At 39.5% G+C, this 23988-nt stretch overlaps 1 long non-coding RNA gene across 1 annotated transcript; it reads left to right on the forward strand.

The window, feature by feature from the left end:
- Nucleotides 1-7121: 7121 nt before the first annotated feature.
- LOC122465492 lies at nucleotides 7122-23746 on the forward strand. The gene is made up of 3 exons (XR_006290393.1): nucleotides 7122-7155; nucleotides 13507-13510; nucleotides 23543-23746. It is a non-coding gene; the product is annotated as an uncharacterized LOC122465492 (long non-coding RNA).
- The last annotated feature ends 242 nt before the right edge of the window (nucleotides 23747-23988 follow it).

Here is a 23988-nt window from a genome sequence, read left to right on the forward strand (position 1 = left end):
TGTGATCTGGATAGCTTGGTAAGATGAGGATAAGCAAACAAAATGTGTTTTAATAAAGCTAAATGTAAGTCTTACATATAGGAATAGAGAATGTAGGCCATACTTACAGGTTGGGGAATCTGTCCCGGGAAGCAATGACTCTGAAAAGGACTTGGGGATAGTGGTGGTTAATCAGCTGAACATGAGCTCCCAGTGCAATGCTATGATCAAAAGGACAAGTATTGTCCTTAGAGGTATAAACAGGAGAATATCGAGTAAGAGTCGGGAGGGTATATTGTCTCTGTATTTGGCACTGTGTTTGACCACTATTGGAATACTGTGTCTTTCAATTCAAAAAAGATGTTCAAAAATTGGAAAAGCGTTCAGAGAAGAGCCATTAGAAGGATTAAAGGACTGGAGAATCTGCTTTATAAACAAAAGACTCAAGAAGCTCAATCTTCTTAGTTAAACAAAGATCAGGTTAAGGAGTGACTTGATCACAGTCTATATGTATTAACATGGGGGACAGAAATTTGGTAATAGAGGGCTTTTCAAACTAGCAAAGATATAAAAAGATCCAATAGTTGGAAGTTAAAGCTAGATAAATTCAGATTAAAAATAAGGTGCAAAATTTTAACAGTGTACGTAATTTACCACTGAAATAACTTACCAAGGGTTGTGGTGCAGATGCTTCCTACAGCAACAGAAGTGGCTTTTCCATTGCTGTAAATAATCCACCTTCCCAAGCGGCAGAAACCAGGTGGAGGAAGCATTCTTCCATCAACCTATCCATGTCTACACTGGAGGTTAGGTCTTCTTAACTATGCCTCTCTGGGGGCCTGGATTTTTCATACTCCTGAGTGACGTAGTTACTTCGATCTAAATATTAAATGCAAACCTGGCTTAGAGGATAACAGTGGTCCCTCTTGGCATTAAAATCTATGAATCTGCATCTTTATTGGACACACAGAGGAAAGCATAATGTTTATAACTTTGTTAGTAGCTCTGGCTTCAGTTTAATGTCTGTGTCTTACCTTTTTAAACATAGGAACCTATTATAGTTTATCATGATTTTTTTAAATTTATTTTTATTATAGTAGCATCAAGAGCAGGGGTGAGCAAACTTTTTGGCCCGAGGGCCACATTGGGGTTGCCAAACTGTATGGAGGGCTGGGTAGGGAAGGCTGTGCCTCCCCAAACAGCCTGGCCCCACCCCCTATCCGCCCCCTATCTGCCCCCTGCCACTTTTCACACCCTGACTGCCCCCCTCAGAATCCCCAACCCATCCAACCCCCCCTGCTCCCTGTCCCCTAACTGTGCCAACCCCTATTCACACCCCGCCAGGCCCCCCGGGACTTCCAGGCCTATCCAACCCCCCATGCTCCCTGTCCCCTAACTGCTGCCCCAGGACCCCTCTGCTCCTTATCCAACCCCACCACCTCCTTACCATGCCGCTCAGAGCAGCAGGACCATGCAGCTCCACCACCTGGACAGAGCTAGCCATGCTGCCCGCACGGCAGCATTGCTGCAGGGGAGGGGCCAGGGGCTAGCCTCCCCAGCTAGGAGCTCAAGGACCAGGCAGGACAGTCCTGCAGGCCGTAGTTTGCCCACCTCTAATCAAGAGGCTCGGATCAAGATCAATGACGACTGTGACCATACTAACCACCATACATACTCAGAGCATGAAACAGTTCTTGCCTTGAAAAGGTCATCATTTAAATAGGCAAGACAGACCATGTGTGCATAATGGTTCCTGTTTTATAGGTGGAAACTGAGGCATAGAGAGATTGGGTAATTTACCCAGGAAATCTGTGCAAGAGGCATTAATCAAACCCAGTTCTCCTATGTCCCAGTGCTGTAATCACAGGACCATCTGACTCTAAGCTACATGGATCAAAACTAGGCCCAACGCATGATGTGGTCAGAGGTGACTTATACAGTCCTATAAACTCATAGGAAGAATGCTACTGATGTGCCTTCAGTCACTTTTTCTGTAGTGTTCGATTTAGGCATATATAATAATAGATAAAACTGATGAAGTGCCTCACATTTGTCTTTTGCTATTTTCCAAATTTAAAGATCCTTTTTTCGAAAAGCAAAACAAAAATATATTTCCATCCATCAGTCCTCTCCATATTTGTTCCTCTTACTCCCAGCAAACCATAAATGTCCCTTTCAAACACTTTCTAATATGGAAAATGTCACTGTTTTTAACCAAGATTTCAAGTCAATTTCCTGTTTTGTAGCAGTAGATGTTAGTGCCTCCCTATACAACAGTACCAGAGGTTATTTAAAAATATATGTTTTCCAGACTTCATGAAATTGCATTTTTCTAAGCCCCTACTTAATGCCACTGATGGAATTAGGTCACCCAAGCACCCTTTGTAGGATATCAGAAAATATTGAAAGGTCCTTTCTTCTCTTATGGTGCAGTTTTCTTGGGCAGAAATGTAACACATTTCCCTATAAAAGGATTCCATTGTATTTTTAAATGTATGATACACAGATTAAAATGCCTCAGAGGATTGTTTTCCTATGCTCTTTTTAAATCCTGGCTATGACAACCTAATGTCATTAAGAAAGAAAAGTCAGAAAAGTTTGCTTTTCTATTTTGAATACCTACAAAAAAGAAGAGAGCATCCCAGAGGGCATCATTACTGAATGTGCCTAGTTCTGTAACAGCAAACACAACAACAGAAACAAGAAATCAGGAGCAGAAAGTGTCTTTTTGGTATGGAAGAATATTTACATATGAGAAAAAGATTAGTCCTCTGGGTGATTTCTCTGTCCCATGTCAGGAGCAGATTATAAAACAGACTGAGATATTCAATGGAGAAAAGATTACACTTTAAAGAAAGGTAGAAGAAAGGCTATTCAGATTGACAACTATCTGCCTCTTGCATTTACTGAAGTTCCTTATAAGCAATATGTTGTGCTATCTCACTGACATATTTAACAACAATAACAACAACCTGTCTTGTACTCATCTGCCCCAATCCTTTTATTTTTTAATATATGGATTTTACAGTCCATAGAAAGTGACAGCAGAATCAGGCCTATGCCTTATGCACTAATCATTCTGCAACTACAAGTTCAACACATATGCATTTGGTTGTAGCCCCTTTATACTTGGCTATTGAACAACCTTCTCCAAAGGTTATTCACTTGGTGTGCTATGTCTGCAAAAATAGTATTAGAATTGTTTCCTTATAAACAATTTAGGGATTGGCGATTGAAATGAAATAACGCTGTATATGAAACATATATATCATTTATCAAATGAATTGGGCTATACCAGTCATATGATTGTCTTCTAGTCAAGCAATTAATAGAGTACAATAGCACAGAGCTAAGCTTGTGTGCCTGCTTTGCCACATCAAGGCCACCAGCATGGTTTATGAGAAGGCACAAATTCATCCAAGGCAGACTACTATTTCAGTATAATTCATGTCCTGTCTTATGTTATTGCTACCCAGAGGAATCCTGAGTGCAATGTCATTGGCGATTAAATTCATTATACAAACTGTGGGATGAAAATAAGTATATTAAATGTCGGGTTACATAACCTTTTGAAGTTCAAAATGTATCTTTTGACGCACATGAACATTAAAGACCATCTCCAGATGGCTGAAGAGTATGAGAACTCCCCATAGCTGGATCATGACAGTCCATCCTATATTCAAGAAACCTAGACTCATTGCCATTAAGACTGTCTAAGTATTCAGTATATGCATGCCATCACTTTTCAATTTGTCCTGGAAGATTTGTTTGTTTATTCTGCTACATGAATTTCTCTTCTATCTGGGCTTTGTCTTTGCAAGTGAGGATCTCTGGGCAAACTATGCAATCCTCAGACAAAAGCTAAACTGAGCAGATTTTAAAAAATGAATATATTCTTAGAATTACAAATCATTTCAATGTCAAACAATGTTGCACTGGTGCCTGCAATCACTCCCTAGTGCGCAAATACCTTGCTATGGTTATCTAAACCTACGAATTTAGATATTTTATGAATGCTAAAGAGAAAAAAAATCATTTTAGTTAGGCTATCAGGTCAACTATAAAATTTGTACTGAAAGTATTATCTGTATACACTGTAGAAGCTGTTTACCTTTTCATGCATTCTACTGCATGATGATCTGATAAATGTACATGAATGCTAATGTCACAGTTGCATCAGCAAAATTAAACTGAATTGTATTATACAGACCATGGACATGAAGATAAGCAGACTTTGTTAAAGTGAATCAGTTCTTATGAACTCTCACTAACATCTACTACTAAGAAATATTCTGAATGTAAAAATATGCTACAGGTTTAAAGCTATAAGACAATTTCCTGGAGGCAGCATACTTATCCATTTTACATCCTTGGCTAGAACTTTTGTGCCATTACACTGTTTTACAGATATTAATTCTTAACACTATTTCAATAAGAATGGATGAAAGAACTTGAATAAAATAAGTCTGAAACTTGAATCAGAATCAAGCCTGAAACACTCAGTTTTGAAATATTTTTAATCAATTTTGTTTTCAAAAAAAAGAGTGGTTTTGTTTTCAAAATCTTCCTAGTTTTAGCTAGGAACCAAAGTGATGATTCTCATATTTTATGGCTTGTTTGAAATCAACAATAGAAAAATCTCAGAAGAAAGCCTGAACTCACAGTATTTGTGTGTATAAACTGAGATAAACATACAAAAACACAGAGGTCATCAAGTAGTTGCTGAACCAACTAGAGGGGATGCCACTTTAGATTTGGTTTTGGTGAGTAGTGAGGATCTCATAGAAGATATGGTTGTAGGGGACAATCTTGGTTCAAGTGATCATGAGCTAATTCAGTTCAAACTGAATGGAAGAATTAACAAAAATAAATCTCCAACTAGGGTTTTTGATTTCAAAAGGGCTGACTTTCAAAAATTAAGGAAATTAGTTAGGGAAGTGGATTGGACTGAAGAACTTATGGATCTAAAGGCAGAGGAGGCCTGGGATTACTTTAAATCAAAGCTGCAGAAGCTATCAGAAGCCTGCATCCCAAGAAAGGGGGGGAAAATTATAGGCAGGAGTTGTAGACCAAGCTGTATGAGCAAGCATCTCAGAGAGGTGATTAAGAAAAAGCAGAAAGCATACAGGGAGTGGAAGATGGGAGGGATCAGCAAGGAAAGCTATCTTATTGACGTCAGAACATGTACGGATAAAGTAAGACAGGCTAAAAGTCAAGTAGAGTTGGACCTTGCAAAGGGAATTAAAACCAATAGTAAAAGGTTCTATAGCCATATAAATAAGAAGAAAACAAAGAATGAAGAAGTGGGACTGCTAAACACTGAGGTGGAGTGGAGGTCAAGGATAATCTAGGCATGGCCAATATCTAAACAAATACTTTGCCTCAGTCTTTAATTAGGTTAATGAGGATCTTAGGGATAATGGTAGCATGACAAATGGGAATGAGGATATGGAGGTAGATATTACCATATCTGAGGTAGAAGCCAAACTCAAACATCTTAATGGGACTAAATCGGGGGACCCAGATAATCTTCATCCAAGAATATTAAAGGAATCGGCACATGAAATTGCAAACCTATTAGCAAGAATTTTTAAATGAATCTGTAAACTCAGGGGTTGTACCGTATGATTGGAGAATTGCTAACATAATTCCTATTTTTAAGAAAGGGAAAAAAAGTGATCCGGGTAACTACAGGCCTGTTAGTTTGACATCTGTAGTATGCAAGGTCTTGGGAAAAAATTTGAAGGAGAGAGTAGTTAAGGACATTGAGGTCAATGGTAATTGGGACAAAATACAACATGGTTTTACAAAAGGTAGATCGTGCCAAACCAACCTGATCTCCTTCTTTGAGAAAGTAACAGATTTTTTAGACAAAGGAAACGCAGTGGATCTAATTTACCTAGATTTCAGTAAGGTGTTTGATATCGTGCCACATGGGGAATTATTAGTTAAATTGGAAAAGATGGGGATCAATATGAAAATTGAAAGGTGGATAAGGAATTGGTTAACAGGGAGACTACAGCGGGTCCTACTGAAAGGTGAACTGTCAGGCTGGAGGGAGGTTACCAGTGGAGTTCCTCAGGGATCAGTTTTATTTAATCTTTTTATTACTGGCCTCCACACAAAAAGTGGGAGTGTCCTAATAAAGTTTGCGGATGATACAAAGCTGGGAGGTATTGCCAATTTAGAGAGAGACCGGGATATCATAAAGGAAGATTTGGATGACCTTGTAAACTGGAGTAATAGTATGAAATTTAATAGTGAGAAGTGTAAGGTTATGCATTTAGGGATTAATAACAAGAATTTTAGTTATAAGCTGGGGCCGCATCAATTAGAAGTAACGGAGAAGGATCTTGGAGTATTGGTTGATCATAGGATGACTATGAGCCGCTAATGTGACAGGGCCATGAAAAAAGCTAGTGCAGTCTTGGGATGCATCAGGCGAGGTATTTCCAGTAGAGATAAGGAGGTTTTATACAAGGCACTGGTGAGACCTCACTTGGAACAGTGTGTGCAGTTCTGGTCTCCCATGTTTAAGAAGGATGAATTCAAACTGGAACAGGTACAGAGAAGGGCTACTAGGATGAGCCGAGGAATGGAAAACCTATCTTATGAAAGGAGACTCAAGGAGCTTGGCTTGTTTAGCCTAACCAAAAGAAGGTTGAGGGGAGATATGATTGCTCTCTATAAATATATCAGAGGGATAAATACCAGAGAGGGAGAGGAATTATTTAAGCTCAGTACCAATGTGGACACAAGAACAAATGGATATAAACTGGTCATTGGGAAGTTTAGACTTGAAATTAGACGAAGGTTTCTAACCATCAGAGGAGTGAACTTTTGGAATAGCCTTCCAAGGGAAGCAGTGGGGGCAGAAGACCTATCTGGCTTTAAGATTAAACTCGATAAGTTTATGGAGGAGATGGTATGATGGGATAACATGATTTTGGTAATTAATTGATCTTTAAATATTCATGGTAAATAGGCCCAATGGCCTGCGATGGGATGTTAGATGGGGTGGGATCTGAGTTACTACAGAAAATTCTTTTCTGGGTATCTGGCTGGTGAATCTTGCCCATATGCTCAGGGTTTAGCTGATCGCCATATTTGGGGTCGGGAAGGAATTTTCCTCCAGGGCAGATTGGAAGAGGCCCTGGAGGTTTTTCACCTTCCTCTGTATCATGGGGCACGGGTCACTTGCTGGAGGATTCTCTGCTCCTTGAAGTCTTAAAACCACGATTTGAGGACTTCAATAACTCAGACATAGGTGAGAGGTTTTTTGTAGGAGTGGGTGGGTGAGATTCTGTGGCCTGCATTGTGCAGGAGGTCGGACTAGATGATCATAATGGTCCCTTCTGACCTTAATATCTATGAATCTATGTGAACCAATGCTTCTGAAGTCTACCCATCCATCACTGATTTCTAATAGCTTAGTCATCCTATAGTACAGTAATCTTTATAAGAACCATTAGCATTACTAGTTTTTAAAATATGAGGGCAATTAAAAATATACCACATTATCTTATTTATCACAGAGCCACACAAAAAGAAGGGCACAAATGACTGCAACATTTCCAATTTCATGATAGCTAGAGCCCACAGTGAACTGGCCATGGCTATTGGATAGAACCTCTGTTGCATTTCTGGTTTTTCCTAGACTTTTGTAGGACCCATTCTTCCCAAATGCTCATGATGTGCTGGTACAACAATTGGATACAGCATGGATTTGTTTAGTACAGCTGTCATAAATATAAAGGGAAGGGTAAACACCTTTAAATCCCTCCTGGACAGAGGAAAAACCCTTTCACCTGTAAAGGGTTAAGAAGCTAGTATAACCTCGCTGGCACCTGACCAAAATGACCAATGAGGAGACAAGATACTTTCAAAGCTGGAGGGGGGGGGGGGGAAACAAAGGATTCTCTCTGTCTGTGTGTTCTTTTTTGCCAGGACCAGAGCAGGAATGCAGGTCAGAACTCCTGTAAAGGGCTAATAAGCAATCTAGTTAGATATGCGTTAGATTCTGTTTTGTTTAAATGGCTGAGAAAATAAGCTGTGCTGAATGGAATGTATATTCCTGTTTGTGTCATAGAATCATAGAATCATAGAATATCAGGGTTGGAAGGGACCTCAGGAGGTCATCTAGTCCAACCCCCTGCTCAAAGCAGGACCAATCCTGTTGTACAACAACAATCTTGTTGTAACTTAAGGTTTTGCCTAGAGGGATTCTCTATATTTTGAATCTGATTACCCTGTAAGGTATTTACCATCCTGATTTTACAGAGGTGATTCTTTTACTTTTTCTTCAATTAAAATTCTTCTTTTAAGAACCTGATTGGTTTTTTCATTGTTCTTAAGATCCAAGGGTTTGGGTCTGTGTTCACCTATGCAAATTGGTGAGGATTTTTATCAAGCCTTCCCCAGGAAAGGGGGTGTAGGGTTTGGGAGGATTTTGGGGGGAAAAGACGTTTCCAAGCGGGCTCTTTCCCTGTTATATATTTGTTAGATGCTTGGTGGTGGCAGCAATAAAGTCCAAGGGCAAAAGGTAAAAATAGTTTGTACCTTGGGGAAGTTTTAACCTAAGCTGGTAAAAATAAGCTTAGGGGGTTTTCATGCAGGTCCCCACATCTGTACCCTAGAGTTCAGAGTGGGGAAGGAAACTGGACAGGCTGGGTGATGTCTGACCAGCATGGTCATCATTTTGATTCTTGCTCATTTTGTCTGTTTCTTGGTTTAAGGAAGTACCTAGACTGCCAGCCACCTCAAATCTAGGCAACCCCTCCTCCATTCACTGCCCATTAGGAGTACCTGGGTTGCACCACAAGGAGTTTGGAGTTGGATATTGTGTTTGTGGTCTGGTCACCTTTCTGCTCTGATTTAAGGTACCATGGGGTTGGACCTGCCAGTGTTTGACCCATCAACAAGATAATTTTGTAGAAAATTAACTTGCCCTTTACAAACCTGTAATATAAGAGGGAGAAAAGGTGAACAAAAAGGAGACAACAAGGAGTTGTCAATATTTATGTCTAGCAGTGAGTTTTCCATGTCCATGGTGACGAGGGACAGTACCAAAAATGACCATTCCCTAATCTCCCAAGGAAAACTGTGAGATCTGGTTTGCCTCCCTATGCAGCAACAAGGTGGATTCAGCACTGCAGATCTTTCTAAGAGAATAGAGGTGGTGAGAAACTGGAATTTTCATTCTGCAGGAAATTGTGACTTTAAAAAAATTAATTTCAAATAAAAACAAAGCTGAAATTTCTAAATTTCCTGTAAAAGGAAAATTCTGGAATCTATTATTTCAATATGGTAAAAACAGGTCATTTTGACTTTGTTTCAATTCATTGTTTTTACTCTTTCATTAAAATAAATACAATACATATTTTATTACATTTAATATTTTACTATTAAAGTAAAAACAAAATGAATTGAAACTCTGACTCCCCCCCACAGAACATTCTGATTTTGACAAAACTGCATTTTTTGGCAGAAATGTTCCATTGAAGTTTTTTGACCAGCTCTATAAGAGAACAATTTCTTTATCAGAGATAACTCCATGCATTCCCAGAGTGTCTATCACTTTGTTTTTAACATTAACAAAATTCCATGAAGCATAAGTTTGAGTTACTGAGTTTGACTCTTAATCTCTACTTATGCTCTCCTATAGCAATCTGCATGGACTGCAGGAGGGAAGAGGTTGGGTGAGTCACCAGAAAGTCAGTCTGTTTGCACATGGATTGAATGCTAGCTGCAGTTGCAGCATCTCTGTAAATAGTTTTCTTTAATAAAGAACTAATTTAGTTTTAGAAACATGGAGTGTTTCGTGTCATTACCCAGCACACAATGCATGAAACATCTTCCATATCTCACACAGATTTGTATGTGGGAGTGAAGGGTGGGGTTATTATTTTGTATTTCCTTGTTGATATAAAAGAAAAAAATTAATTGGCTTCTCAAAATTTGGCCTTGAGAGGTTAAATTAGTTCTGCTGTCTACAGTTCAAGAAGGACGTTGATAAATTGGAGCCATATGAATCATTAAGGGATTGGAAAACATGCCCTGTAATGACACACTCAAGGAGCTCTATTCAGTTTAACAAAGAGAAGGCTAAAGTGTGATTTGTTCATCTATAAGTACCTACATGGGGAATAAAAATTTGGTAAAAGGTATAATAAGATCTAATGGCTGGAAGTTGAAGTGAGATAAGTTCAGAATGGAAATAAGGCACACATTTTTAACAGTCGGAGTAATTAACCATTAGAGGAATTTACCAAGAATTTGGCAGAGTCTCCATCACTGGCAATTTTTAAATTGAGATTGGATGCTTTTCTAAAATATAATCAGGAATCAATTCAGGGAATTTCTATGGCTTGGGATTATAAAGGTAAAACTAGATGATCACAATGGTCCCTTCTGACCTTATAATCTATTAATAAATGGCTCATCTCATTAACTTTTGTGGGAGATGGTATCTTGTTTCTCTCAAAATACAGCCAAAAAGACAACAAAAATGCTCTTACATATGTCTGATATTGTAATAATCTAGTTTGCACAAAATGATAGGTTTAAATATAAAATTCTGAGAAAGATTCTTCCTTCACACAAGTGTTTTATTAATGTATTCACGTGTGTCCATAGTTGCTTAGGATTTACACCGATAAAAGGAAAAAAAAATAGATCCAGCCTATTAGCAAGAGCATCTAAAGCCAGTAGCATGAATTATCCCTTTGATGACAGAATGGAAATAGCTCAATTTACCTGGCAAATGGAACAATGGGTGCAGTTTAGAAGTTTGGGGGTTAAAATCTTTTTACTGATAATATATTGTCTGTATTAGTGGTATTACTATTCTAAGTACAGGGACTACCTGCTCAAACTAGGAAGGGAGACTCAGAGAACACTACTGTGTTGCCTAAATCTGAGGAAAAAGGAATGATACAGCAAAGAGAGCATCTGAACTCTGCACTATGATGTCATCCTGTCACCCCAAAAGCCCAGTACTCTGAAATCAGCACTGAGGTCAGCACAGCACCTGGAGTAGGAGATGAAGGCTGGCCTGCCTTTCAGAAGGGACTCAACAATTCAGCAGCATGAGAGCAAAGTGGCTGGGTGCAGACTCTCATGATCCTAGAAACACATAGTGAAGTCAAGCAGAGGGAAAAGAGATAAAATTTATATCTATATAGATAAATAAAAGAGAGAAAGAGAGATAAATTCTATGTGTGGGAGCTAGTGATGGGGCAGGGGTGAGGATGGTGAACAACCTTAAAGGAAATTCCCCCTTTACTCTTTGAAACAGAAATTAAATGAGGGCACCTTCCAGACTGAAGAGCTGTGTTCTACTCCCAAAAAGCTATGAGATGGAGACAATGAGGGAGCGGAGGGAATGGACACTAATAAAGTGCAAGGCCATAGGAGTCACTGTGCAGAGAGGTTCTACTGAGCTTCCAACAGGAAGAGAGAAGTTAGCATGAGCTAAAAAGAAAGTTCTTATTGGAATCAGTAACTATAAACCTCAGTGAATTCCCTCATACTACATATTCTCTCCATGCATAATAGACTTCAAATAATAGTGACTAAAGAGCTGACTTCTGTGGGATAAGACTCCTTCACACTCTCCATGAAGGTAACAGATGGAAGCTCACTGGGACTAGTTGCTATGTTGAATCCTGAGAGCAGGGTTCAACTTCTGGCAACTGTTCAATCTGTGCCAACAGGTTGACTGTAAGATGAGGAAGAAGGCATACTCCCTTAGGGCGGAGACACAGTAGTGCCCAGTCACTCAGAGCAAGCAGTGGAGGAGAGAGAAAGGGCACTCTGTGTATTATGCAGGACCTAGCCCTGGGATTTCCAGGTCATAGAAGAGGAACAAATGTTAGTTCTGAGTCTCTAAAGGAGCATTACCTTAATGCACCGATTTGAAGAGGCATGAAGTGGGAAAGAGATTCAAAGAAACAATTCCAGAGAAATTCCATCTCCAAGAGGGAAATGAATGGTAAACTTTCATAAAGGTTTCTATGCTCAGTTGTCCCAAAGTGGGGGCAGGGGTGAGAGTTGCCCAGTAGCTTTCTGGGACAGAAACAGAGTTTCCTGATTTTGCAGGACATCCTGGTTTCTCTTTTGGGGAGAAAAAAAAGATGGGAAATGACACCAGTGTGTCAGACCTTGAAGTTATGCAGATTTGGCAGTACTAAGAATGTAGGTGATACTGTGTTACCGTATAAGGTTAGTGTATGTAACCAGTCCTGATTGCATGAAAGTATAAATTGTATTAATTTGACAAATACTTTAAAATGAGATAAAGCAAGGGTCAGAGTTAAAGCTGAGCTTCCAATCTGAATTTTAACCTGCAGGCTTCTCGTTGATGGATTTTCCAACCTTCACTTTAATATTAGCGTTGTGCATGGAATTGAAAATGCACTGTATGCAGTATTGCCAACTCCATGTCTTCAAAATTTATGAATCAACTTTCTCATCCCCAAAGATCTTGAGGTTGGTTTAGAAATCCTTAGATTAAAAAAAATGACTGTTATTCATCTACCTTTTAATTTTTCAGATGAGTCAGGAGAGTGCGTTTCTGTCTTTGGCTTTCTCATTTGAGCAGCTGGTAGAGCTCTTGAGGGGGTTCTGTGCTGGTTAAGATCCCAGGCAACTGGGGACTAACAGTTTCAAAGTCCCGAAGAGGGCAATTTGAAGATCCATGCTGATCTCGTGGCCCCCTGGATTGGCAGAGCCAGACTGATCAGGCAGGAGGAAGAAAGTTGGAAATGCCAGGCAGCTGGGGAACATTAGAGATCCAAGATCAGTGGCAGATTAGCCACTGGGCCAATGGGGCCTGTGCCCAGGGGTCCCAGCCAATTCAGGGCCCCCTGGAAAAAGGAACCCCAGTGCTCCAACCTGTTCCACCAGCCCGGCACTCCTGCTGGGGAGCAAGATCAGGGCACAGGGGTTTGACCTGCCCGGCGCTCCTGCCAGGGAGCGGGGGAAGGCCCTGCACCATGACCCAACTTCCTGGCAGAAGCGCCGGGGGAGGGGGGACGAGGAATGCAGGTGGAAGGGGTGGAAAGGGACCCCCCACTTGCTCCAGCCCAGGGCCCCACAAATCCTTAATCTGTCTCTGTCCAAGGGACTGTGGGGTGTGTGGAGATCAGAACCAATCTCATCTGGGACTGGAAGGATGGTGCATGACAAGGCTGCTCTGTACATCTTGGGGCAATATAATCTCAAGGACTCTGCAGGGTAGGTGGAGGCTAGGACCAAACTTCCTTTGGTCCTAGGCAAATGGTGCATGAAAAAGCAAGGCTTCTTTGGGCATCCAGAATCCTTTCACAAACCCTTTGCTTAGGACCAAAGGAGATTGGTTCTAGCCTCCACATCTCCCGGGGACCAGTGTATGTGTAAGGGACAGGGGTCCTCATCCTGGAAAGATGAGGTGTGAAAGGCAAATCCACCTGAGATATTCAGGAGCCATTACTTCTCCAGGATGCTGCAGGATGTGGAGAGGATGGGAGCAATCTCCTTTGGTTTTAGGCAGGTGGTGTATGAAAGGGAAGGCGACTCTGCAAATCCAGGGACCCATAGCCAATTGCAAAGTGTCAATAGGGGCAATTTAAAGTTCTATATCAACCTTGTAGTTCTCATAACCCAAAGAACCATAGCTCTCTCCTGTAGTGACCCAATGAGGAGGCGAATATGTCAAAAAATGTCTTTAAAATTCAGTTTCATCCTATCAGAGACCATAAACTCTAAAATGTGTTAATCAAATTAAAAGGATATTGCATGGTGGCACTACAGGGCAGAGTTAGGGCTGTTTGAGGGCCCTAACTGTGCATTTCCATATGTTAACATGTTTGGATTGCTTTTATGTTTAATATTAACTGGGAATGCCCTGGCTTAATCATGCTTAGTTTTGGTATAACTGCAATTATAATGTATTTTATCTTAACTTACTGATATGTGTTCTCAGCCTTAATTCCATCTTTACATAGTTTTTGTCTGACAATTAAGGAGAGAAGAATAGATACTTCAATATGTTCCTCACTCTTTGCCTCTAGTAAGCTTTTGTTTGTAAAGGTCCACAAAAATAGTTCCAAAAAAAACACGGGAAATATCAAAAAATAAGATTATCCTTACTGATTCCATAGAGGAAGCTAAAGATTCTGATCTAGTCCTTATTAACATTAAAAGACAAATATCTTTCCCAGAGCCCACTCAGTTTCAAAGTAAATAGAGAAGATGAGTTTCCTATTAAAAAACAAAACAAACTTTAAATTCTAAATTCCTTTAGAGAATTTTCCACTTTTATTCAAACTGAGTAATATCTTTCTCTTCAAGTAATCCCACTGATTTCAGTGGGACTTACTGAGTACCATTAAATGTGAATTTGTGTGGAAAAATCTGTCCCTTTGATTTTAAGAAAGGTCAAAGACAAAAAAGAGATCTTTTCTTTTAGTGGAAGAACAGAGTACTTGTGGCACCTTAGAGACTAACCAATTTATTTGAGCATAAGCTTTCGTGAGCTACAGCTCACTTCATTGGATGCATACTGTGGAAAGTACAGAAGACGTTTTTATACACACAAACCATGAAAAAATGGGTGATCATCACTACAAAAGGTTCTCTCTCCCCCCCACCCCACTCTCCTGCTGGTAATAGCTTATGTAAAGTGATCACTCTCCTTACACTGTGTATGATCATCAAGGTGGGCCATTTCCAGCACAAATCCAGGTTTTCCTGGTTTGCTGGAAATGGCCCACCTTGATGATCATACACAGTGTAAGGAGAGTGATCACTTTACATAAGCTATTACCAGCAGGAGAGTGGGGTGGGGGGGAGAGAGAACCTTTTGTAGTGATGATCACTCATTTTTTCATGGTTTGTGTGTATAAAAACGTCTTCTGTACTTTCCACAGTATGCATCCAATGAAGTGAGCTGTAGCTCGCGAAAGCTTATGCTCAAATAAATTTGTTAGTCTCTAAAGGTGCCACAAGTACTCCTTTTCTTTTTGCGAATACAGACTAACACGGCTGTTACTCTGAAACCTGCTCTTCCACTGACAGTTCATCTTTCCCAGAGTGGGGACAACTCAGACTTTGAACAAAAAAAGTCAGAGGAAAAGGGCCAGGATAGATTATTCCTAATGGAGTGTATTGCAACTGCGCTGAAGACGTTGATTAATGCTCTTTGACTTTCAGCCTGAAGAGGAAGAAAGCAAGAAGAAAAAAAAGACAGATAAGAGAACTAAAAATGACAAAGCCAGCCATAAATAACAATTCCCTTCAGACCCAGCTAATCAGGTCTGTGCTCCACTGCATTCAGAAAATTTTAAAACAGAGAAGGAATATCCTAACAAAACCAGGGATCTAAACAGGCAAAAATTGAAAGTTTTGTTAATCCAAAAGGACTTCATCATTCTTATCTAAGCATCACTAATTAAAGTCACCAGTAATGCCTTCTTCCAAAGAACTCACTAACAAGAGAATGGAGTCCTCTCTGAGAAGGAATTATGAGGGTTTGTGTTCAAGGTGCTTCTACAGCTTTCACTTACTTTGCCAGAGCTACTTTTGTTAAAATGGGTAATTTGCCAGTCTCTGATCTTCCAAGCTAAAGGTTAGTGCCTTTGAAGTTTAATGGAAAGATTCCCACTGACTTCAGTGCATGCTGGATCAGGCCCTATGAATATAATCATACAAATAAACAAAGCCAGAGTACAAGGTCCTTTCTCACCTGAGCTGAGGGCAAGGTCCATGCAGGATATAAAAAAAAAAAAAAAAATAAGCAAAAGCAATATTTGGATCACTGCACTATGCTGATCCAATACTAACTGTTAGCTTAGATGGTGAGAAGAGCTGCAAAGGAAGTATTATTTTGGAGAGCAGTGGCAGAGCTTTTCAATTATTCTCAAGCTCTTACCAGATCTGCAAATTCCCTTATTGATTGAGAGGAGCATACATTAGTAAAAAGCTACAAAAATGAGATTTTTATCTTGTCAGTTTTCATCTAATGCCTTTATCAAATGTATTTTGGCGGTTTAAAACTACAGTACATTTCATCTGACTTACAGCTGTGCCATGCAAACTTTCTACCATGAAATAGAGAATCAAATCCAAACCACATCTGAGATCTGTACTACCACTGGCCTTTGAAAAGTTATGGCTATATCAGTGACCTACATTCACGTGTCAAAGGAGAAAAAGAAAAAAATATAACAGACTGAACTATTACATCAGAATAAAACGTGAGGCAGTTGAACGGATTATGAATCTGAGGTACATAAGTAAGGGCAATACTAGCGATGGGCAGAAAGCATACATTTGAAATAGATAATGCTCATGTTTGGTGGTTGGAAAGGGAGTACATTATGAAATATCCTGAAGTCTGAGGAATTCTGACAAAGAAAAATTGAGAAGGAAATGTTTATGACAAATCTCCTAGTAATTTTTTATTTTCAATTGTTTTTAACGGATGGAGCTTTGAAATATTAGCATGTCAGCCAACACACCACTTTATTCCTGCAATTTCAATAGAACCAGTTTGGAAACTTCTCATCACTGAGAAATAATTATTTTAATTAGTCTCCTATAGAAAACACTTACTTAGGTATTTCTAAATAAGAGTTGGGAGGAGAAGGTTCCACATGAATCGTTCACTTTAGTACCAAACTCAATATTGTTTTCTGATGGACATGCCAGATACATCAATGAACATGCTACCACCAGTGATTAGTAGATATTCCTCATAAGTTTTGTGTCTGTCAATTTTGCCTCTTGTGAAGTTAGATTATAGTTTTCTCTAGAATAGGAAGGCACGATTCCCGAGTCCTAATATGATGCACAAAAAGGTTCATCATTTGAAGTACCGTGTTGGGAGACCACAGCTTCTTCAACACCCTGATCGCTCCCCCATTCCTATATATTGGAGCAGTTGGTTGGTGCTGCACATTATCAGCGCCCACAATAGCTTTCATACTACTGCTGGCCACCTCACTTCACAAAGTGGTTCCCTCAAGCACCTCCTGTTTACCACAGGAAGCACTAGAAGGAGATTTACTATACTGCAGAGAAGCCAGTGGTGAGAAATGCGATTGGAAGTAAAGAAAAATATTTTAAGTCTGAATGGCCCAATTGCTAGTGGCCCCCCTTCATAGTAAGAATGGGAATGTTGACAATTTAGAAAAAGGTGAACTCAAGAGAGAGACTAGGAGGAAAGACCTCAACAGAAGGGTGAGCATTCACAAAAAGAGGAACTGGCAAGAGCTGAGGAGGGATGGGATAGCTCAGTGGTTTGAGCATTGGCCTGCTAAACCCAGGGTTGTGAGTTCAATCCTTGAGGGGGTTATTTAGGGATCTGGGGCAAAAAAAATTGGGGATTAGTCCTGCTTTGAGCAGGCGGTTGGACTAGATGACCTCCTGAGGTCCCTTCCAACCCTGATAGTCTATGAACTGGATGGAAGGAAACCTGTGGTTGAGAAGAATCTGTCCACAGGCTGGTTATTTTGGTGGATTAGGGAAGGTTATGGTGGAAAGCTAGATGAAGAAAATGATAGAATTGGGGGTGGGGGAAGAGACAGTGTGAGAGGAAAGAGGGAATATGGGGAAATGAGAGAGAGAAGACAAGACAGAAAATTCTAAAACATTGGTGCCCAAACTTTTTATCTTGCTTCCCCCCCTTACCAGTAATGAATGTGTCCATGCTCCCCTCCCCACCCCATCCCCATTACTGCTTGGGCTGAAGGCAGAGCTGGGGGCAGAACTGTGGATGGGGGAGGAGTTGTGGCTAGAGGCAGAGCTGGCGTGGGGGCGGAAATGGAATCAGGGCAGGGCTGGGCTGGAGCCAGAGTTGTGGGTGGGGCCAGAGCCGGGTTGCAGGCAGAACAGGGCTGGGTGTCCCTGTCCCTCGTGGGGGCTGTGCTAGGTCCTACTGAACCACCGAACATTCCTCCACCCCCACCCCCAGGTGAGTGCGTCGCACAGTTTGAGGACTACTCTTCTGAGAGGAACATTAGATGGGCAAAATAAGCTGAAGTGAAAAATCAGAAAATTGATTGGAAGAGAAAAGAGATAAGATACAAGAACAGTTAGAGGAAAATATATTTTTTCAAAAGGGAACAGCAAAATTATACCAAGGAAATTGATTGGATTGTCCATTGAAAGTTTTCAGTGTGTGATAAAAGGCAAATAAATAACATTTGTGTATGTGATATAAGCACATGCACAAACACACTTTCATTGTAAATGTAAATCTGTGCTTTGGCTCCACTGTCCAAAATTCCCCATGAACAATAACCTTCACTCTTGCTGATCTTGTGATGGCCCTGCACATAGGTTGAGAAAAGTAGGAAAATTCACAAGAATGATACTGATGGTATCATCAGTAAGCAACAGCTCATTTAGGATTTAATAGTGAGCTCTTTGAAGCTATTGGCAAAACTCCCACTGTTTTTAGTGGTACAGGAGCAGACTTTTAATTTTTATGCTGGTTTGGATTAAGCAATTAATGTTAGTTTCCTATGTAATTACACATTGAAGGGTATCCTGAAGTTAAGTTTAAGAAGCACTAAATTGGAAGTAAATGATGGTTTCATTTCTTGTATTCCAGGTTTTTTAGACTATTGAAAATGTCTTTAAAAATCCTTATTTCCTGTCCAACTTAATGGACATTTTCCTCCAATTGTCTACTTCTTCCATTCTGTGCCAATGTATAGATGTAATTAATAATAAATCTTCACAGGAAATAATTAATTTTTTTACCCTACAGAGCATATAATGGGGAAATAATATTAGGAGAAATTTTAAGTGTTATTATTACAAATGAAAGATGCAGAGATTTTGGATTTATAACAAGGGTTCAATCTGGCATCCCTTGCCCATCCAAATTTCACACTGACAAAACAGGATGTATACAAAATATGTAGCTTCTACCTCCAGGAGTTATATGTGAAAGTAGGACCTTGGCAGACAAACATTTATGCTGCCAGTGCCAACTGACCTTATAATGAATCCCTGACCTCATCAATGAATGTGGTTTGAGAAAAAGCTGACTGACTCATTCATTTTTATTGGTCCGAAACTTGGGATAATTTGAGGTTTAGGGATTAGGTGCAATAAGCTATAAATCTTTATTTGCACTCTTGGAGAATGTATAGATGTCACAAGGTAACTATTTGGGAGGTGGATGGGGGTGGTTATGTTTTAGTATATGTACCATCATTACAGATGGAATAAGTGGGCAGGGGTTACAATCAACTAGGAAATGCAAATGTATCTCATGACATTTTTCCTGCTTATATGATGTGTAAAATATATTAAAAAATCCAGCTCACTCTCTTTTCTTTGGAAAGATGCTATTTTCAGCACCACAAATATTTTTGATGCCACATAGAAATGTATGTAAGCAAATACTAACATTGAAAAGGAGCATAGCTATTAGGGACTGAATACAGTAATCCTCAAACCAGATAATTGTTGCAGCACAAGGTGGTAGCAAATGCTCTCAGTCAAGGGGTTCCAGGTAAATTTTACCTGAAACAAACGAAAAGCCATATAAAGAAGCTGGATAAGCCACACATCTAATTAATGTTAGTTGGTGCTATGCACTGATGTTGTGGAGTGCTGTAGGATCTATCAGATGGGTCAGTGGTTTTGATTAATTATGTATCCCTCCTGGAATATTTGCATTCTGATCAAACATTTCAGCTTCATAATATTTTATGCAGCAATCAGCTTCACTGGATCATCTTTCACAGAATTAATAGACATGTTCAGTATGGAAAGTTACTAGTTTCAGAAAATAAAACCTCAAGTATAACAAAATTTTGGTCTCAACTCAACAGTCCATCTCTAGTCAATAAAACACAGAAGCACATCTTTATATTCTTTGCTAAATTGTACTTTAAAAAGGTACCTAAAATTACCATTGCTGAAAATCAAGTAATCTCATTTAAAAACTTTTTAACTGTTCTAAAACCTTCTACAGAATTTTTCCAATACTACACGTGAACATGAATTTGGAGCCATATGTATTCATGGTAAATATGAAGCAGTCTTCAGCTGGTATCAAACAGGATGTTGGAATGTTTAAATGCAAATGACTATCCCCTCTACCCATCCTAAAAATAGGATGGTCCTGAATAGAATGAATATTTTTAATAGAATCAGCATCTGTGAGCACATTTACAATACAAATACAAAACAACCTTAACTCTACCCCTTAAAATAAAATGACTCAGTCTACAAATCTAAACTACTTTTATCGATCCTTCATTTAACTTTCAAAACTGTTCATTTGTGCATAAAAATGATACCTTAATTCTTACTCATACAAAGAATGTACAAAGTCTGGTCATATATATCTATACAAAATCCACAACAGTAAGGGTATTCTAATAAATTAAATCTGAATGAATCTTGCACATACAACAATCTTATCCAACTGAGCAACATAATTCTTCAAATCCATAATTAAACAAATACTAAAAAGGAGCAATATAAAATAAATATTTAGGCCCAGATCCTGAGCTGGTGTAAATTGATGTAAGTCCTACACTGGCATTAATTGAAGCATGCCAATTTTACCCAATTGTGTATCTGGTCCCTAATTTAAGTGCAAAAGGTGAGATGAGTGGGATGCAAAATACAGTTCTTAAAGAAAAATTAATGAGATGATTTCCATTTACCTGCAACACTTAGAATTAAATCAACAATAAGGAAAGGGACATTTAAAAAAAAAAGAGAGAGAACAGTACCAAATCTGCAAAGAAAGAAGGGTTTATTAAGTACATACCCATTTCCACCTGATTTCATTTTAAATTCTGGAATTCTTGAACTGATTTTGGTTTGGTTGTGGGGTCATTGTCAAGATAAAATAAACTTCCTATGTTTCTATTAACACTGTAGAAATTTATAAAATCTAATTTACTTTTTGCCATTTGTGTGGTTTGTTTCATCACAGTGGATAATGAAACTTAACTGGTTAATTACATTTGCTGATTTTAATGAAATAGCACAACACTCTAATATTTGGATTCCAGTACTTCAGGGCTATAGTTAGATTCCCTAAAACCATGTATATATATTTAAATTACGATGCTTTTATTCATATTAGTTTCACTAACCTTTTTACCTGCAAGCCTCAAATTCTGAGGCTAATTACAGTCTATTGCTATTATCAATTTTGAACATCTTGTTAATAACAAATCAGTGGTTTTGCATATTTACAGCTATTTTACCTTAACATTTCATATTGATTTTGATCACATACCATCTGTGCTGTTATTAATTTGTATAATATTTTGAAAGATACCATTTAAGATCTTTTCTTCTGAGTTATATTTTGTTATACTGCAGATAAGCTTGTGGCTTTAGAAATTACTCTGTTCAGATGCATTGTTAATTGCTCATTAATACCTTTCTGTATTGCATCAAGTATTAGTATGTCTGTCTCTTTCTCTATTGAGCTGAACATGACACATAGGGAACATTAAGTGGGAAATCCGAGATGGGCCTGATTACTCAAATTTGACTAGGATATTCTTCAGCTTTTCATGGATATTAGAAGTGATGGGTAGGATTCAAAGGGGGCTGTGGTGATTGGGGAAAAATCTGTACAATTCATTAATTCTGTGTGAGATTACGAAATCTGTATGTATCATTACCAAGCTGCAAACTCCATCTTGAATATGCAGCACTCTGCCTTTTCTATTGTCCATTTGCCTCTATGCTGGACTGGAATTCCAAAAGGCTGGTGGCAGAGGGCTACCAAAAGAGGGTTGTTCATTTACATGGTCAACCACTGAAATTTTGTTGCTCTTCTAAACAAAAGGGTGGCCCTGCCCAGAGGAACTGGTTTAGCAAGGGAGGTTGTCTAGCAATGAAGTCGCCTGGTAGGAGTTTATGATCACCTGCAGAAGCAGACCATTGAGTTACTTGGAAGGTTATAAAATGAAAGCAGCAGCTGTATTTGGGTGCTGTCTTTAGCCATTTTTCACCAGTTTAATATTATGGGAAACTGCTGTAGAAGCTGAATGAGATGGAGGTAACCCCTGAGCAACTTATGTTCTGCTGACACAGGCTGTAGTGTAGACAGCCTTAGACATATCAGAGCAACCCCTGAAAGTGAGATGGGTGGGGGGAAACACATAGCTTGTGAATCCCATCTCTGATTTTCACCTTTGACCTTTCTTTGATGAAAAGGAAAGGGTTAATTTTACTTTCAGTCCTGCTGTGTGAAGGGTATTCACTTCTCCTGTTTTAAAGAGCAGGCAGACACACTCAAGGTGACAGAGAGACAGGACAGGAAAGGTGGGGGAAATATGGCTTTTGTTTATGTTCTTGGAACATTCGGTGGCTGATCAGTTATGAACAGATGTTTTTGGGCCGGCTTGCCAGCCAGAATACCTATTGGTTGGACCTTGACTCACATTTTGGTTAGGGAAGTGACCTGATTGGGCCCTTTCCCCTTAGATAGGGCAGGGCTGGATGGGCTGGCACATATAGCTGTGTTGAAGAAAGCAATACAACTGATTTCAGGATCCAATGACATGCAGAGAGAGATAGGATAGGACGAAGACTAGTAAGGCAAAAAGTAACACAAAAAGGGAAGGGAGACAGAATAGGATCTTATATGCCCGACAGCAGGCTCTACGTTGCTGACAAGTAGGTATCCCCACTTATGGGCTGAGGACTGGATGTCATGATCTAATGACTTTCAGGACTCACAGGTGAAAAACAAAATCCCTTAAAGAAGAGCAAGGCTTTATGGCCTTCCTCTCAGGAAGAAAGTCCTTTGGTCAGTTCTGCCACTTCTGTCTTAGAGTCAGGGAAGATGAGATGACAAGACAGAGTCCAGCTGAGATGCCCTGAGCCGAGATGCCATGACGATTTTTTTTAAAGTCTCATTTTAAGGACTCCCCACAAAGGAGAGTGGCATGTGGGCAGCACAGTTTATTGCCTCATTGTTTTGTTCACCAATTAGGTCCAATATCCATCACACCAATCTTGGCTGATTAAATTCCAGACCCATATCTTGTTTACCAGGCACGATCTTAGCAGAGTCCTTGAGTTTTATCAGTAGGCCTTTCTGTTTGGACTAATTTAATCTCTGTCTGGTTTTCTTGCACCTGTTTAGAACATTCTTAATTAAAAATAACTTGACTTTTGGCCAACAACATTTTACCCAGTGTTATGAAGGCAGCAGCGTGTAGGTGAGGGAAAGGAAGAGTACTTTTCCAAAGAGAAGAAGGATTATAAATACCTACCCTTAACCAGGTATTACATCAGTATACCTGTCTGCCCCTCCCTTGCTGTCAACCTCTGTGGGAGGCCACGCCTCTTTTCTACAGGCATGTAGTCAATCTGCAACGACTAGCAGCAAATATCACCAAAGGCTGATGATGGAACTTAGATGGGGAGGGTTCTGAGTTACTACAGAGAATTCTTTCCCAGGTGTCTGAATGGTGGATCTTTCCCACATGCTCAGGATCTAACTGATCGTCATATTTGGGGCTGGGAAGGAATTTTCCCCAAATCAGATTGACAGAGACCCTGGGATTTTTGTTTTCCTCTGGAGCATGGGGCATGGGTCACTTGCATGTTTAAATTAGTGTAAATGGCAGATTCTCTGTAACTTGAAGTCCTTAAATCATGATTTGAGGACTTCAGAAACTTAGCCAGAGGTTATAAGTCTATTACAGGAATGGGTGGGTGAGGTTCTGCGATCTGCAATGTGCAGGAGGTGAGACTAGATGATCATGATGGTCTCTTCTGGCCTTAAAGTCTATGAGTCCAATATTGAATAGCATATTTTCATTTCTCTGAGTCTGGAAGTTGTTATAGAGATGCAGCATATAATACTTTCTCCAGTTGCACGGAGGAAAATCATTTTTTCTTGGCTTTTCTGTATAAACAAAAACTGTGCACTCAATAGAAGGTGTGTCAAGGTAATAGTTTGTACTTATGTACAGTACTTGGAACTTATATAACTCTTTTCACCTAAGGATCCCCGTCCAATGACCA

Source organism: Chelonia mydas, chromosome 4, assembly GCF_015237465.2.
Source record: "Chelonia mydas isolate rCheMyd1 chromosome 4, rCheMyd1.pri.v2, whole genome shotgun sequence".
In the NCBI taxonomy this organism is placed as follows: domain Eukaryota; kingdom Metazoa; phylum Chordata; order Testudines; family Cheloniidae; genus Chelonia; species Chelonia mydas.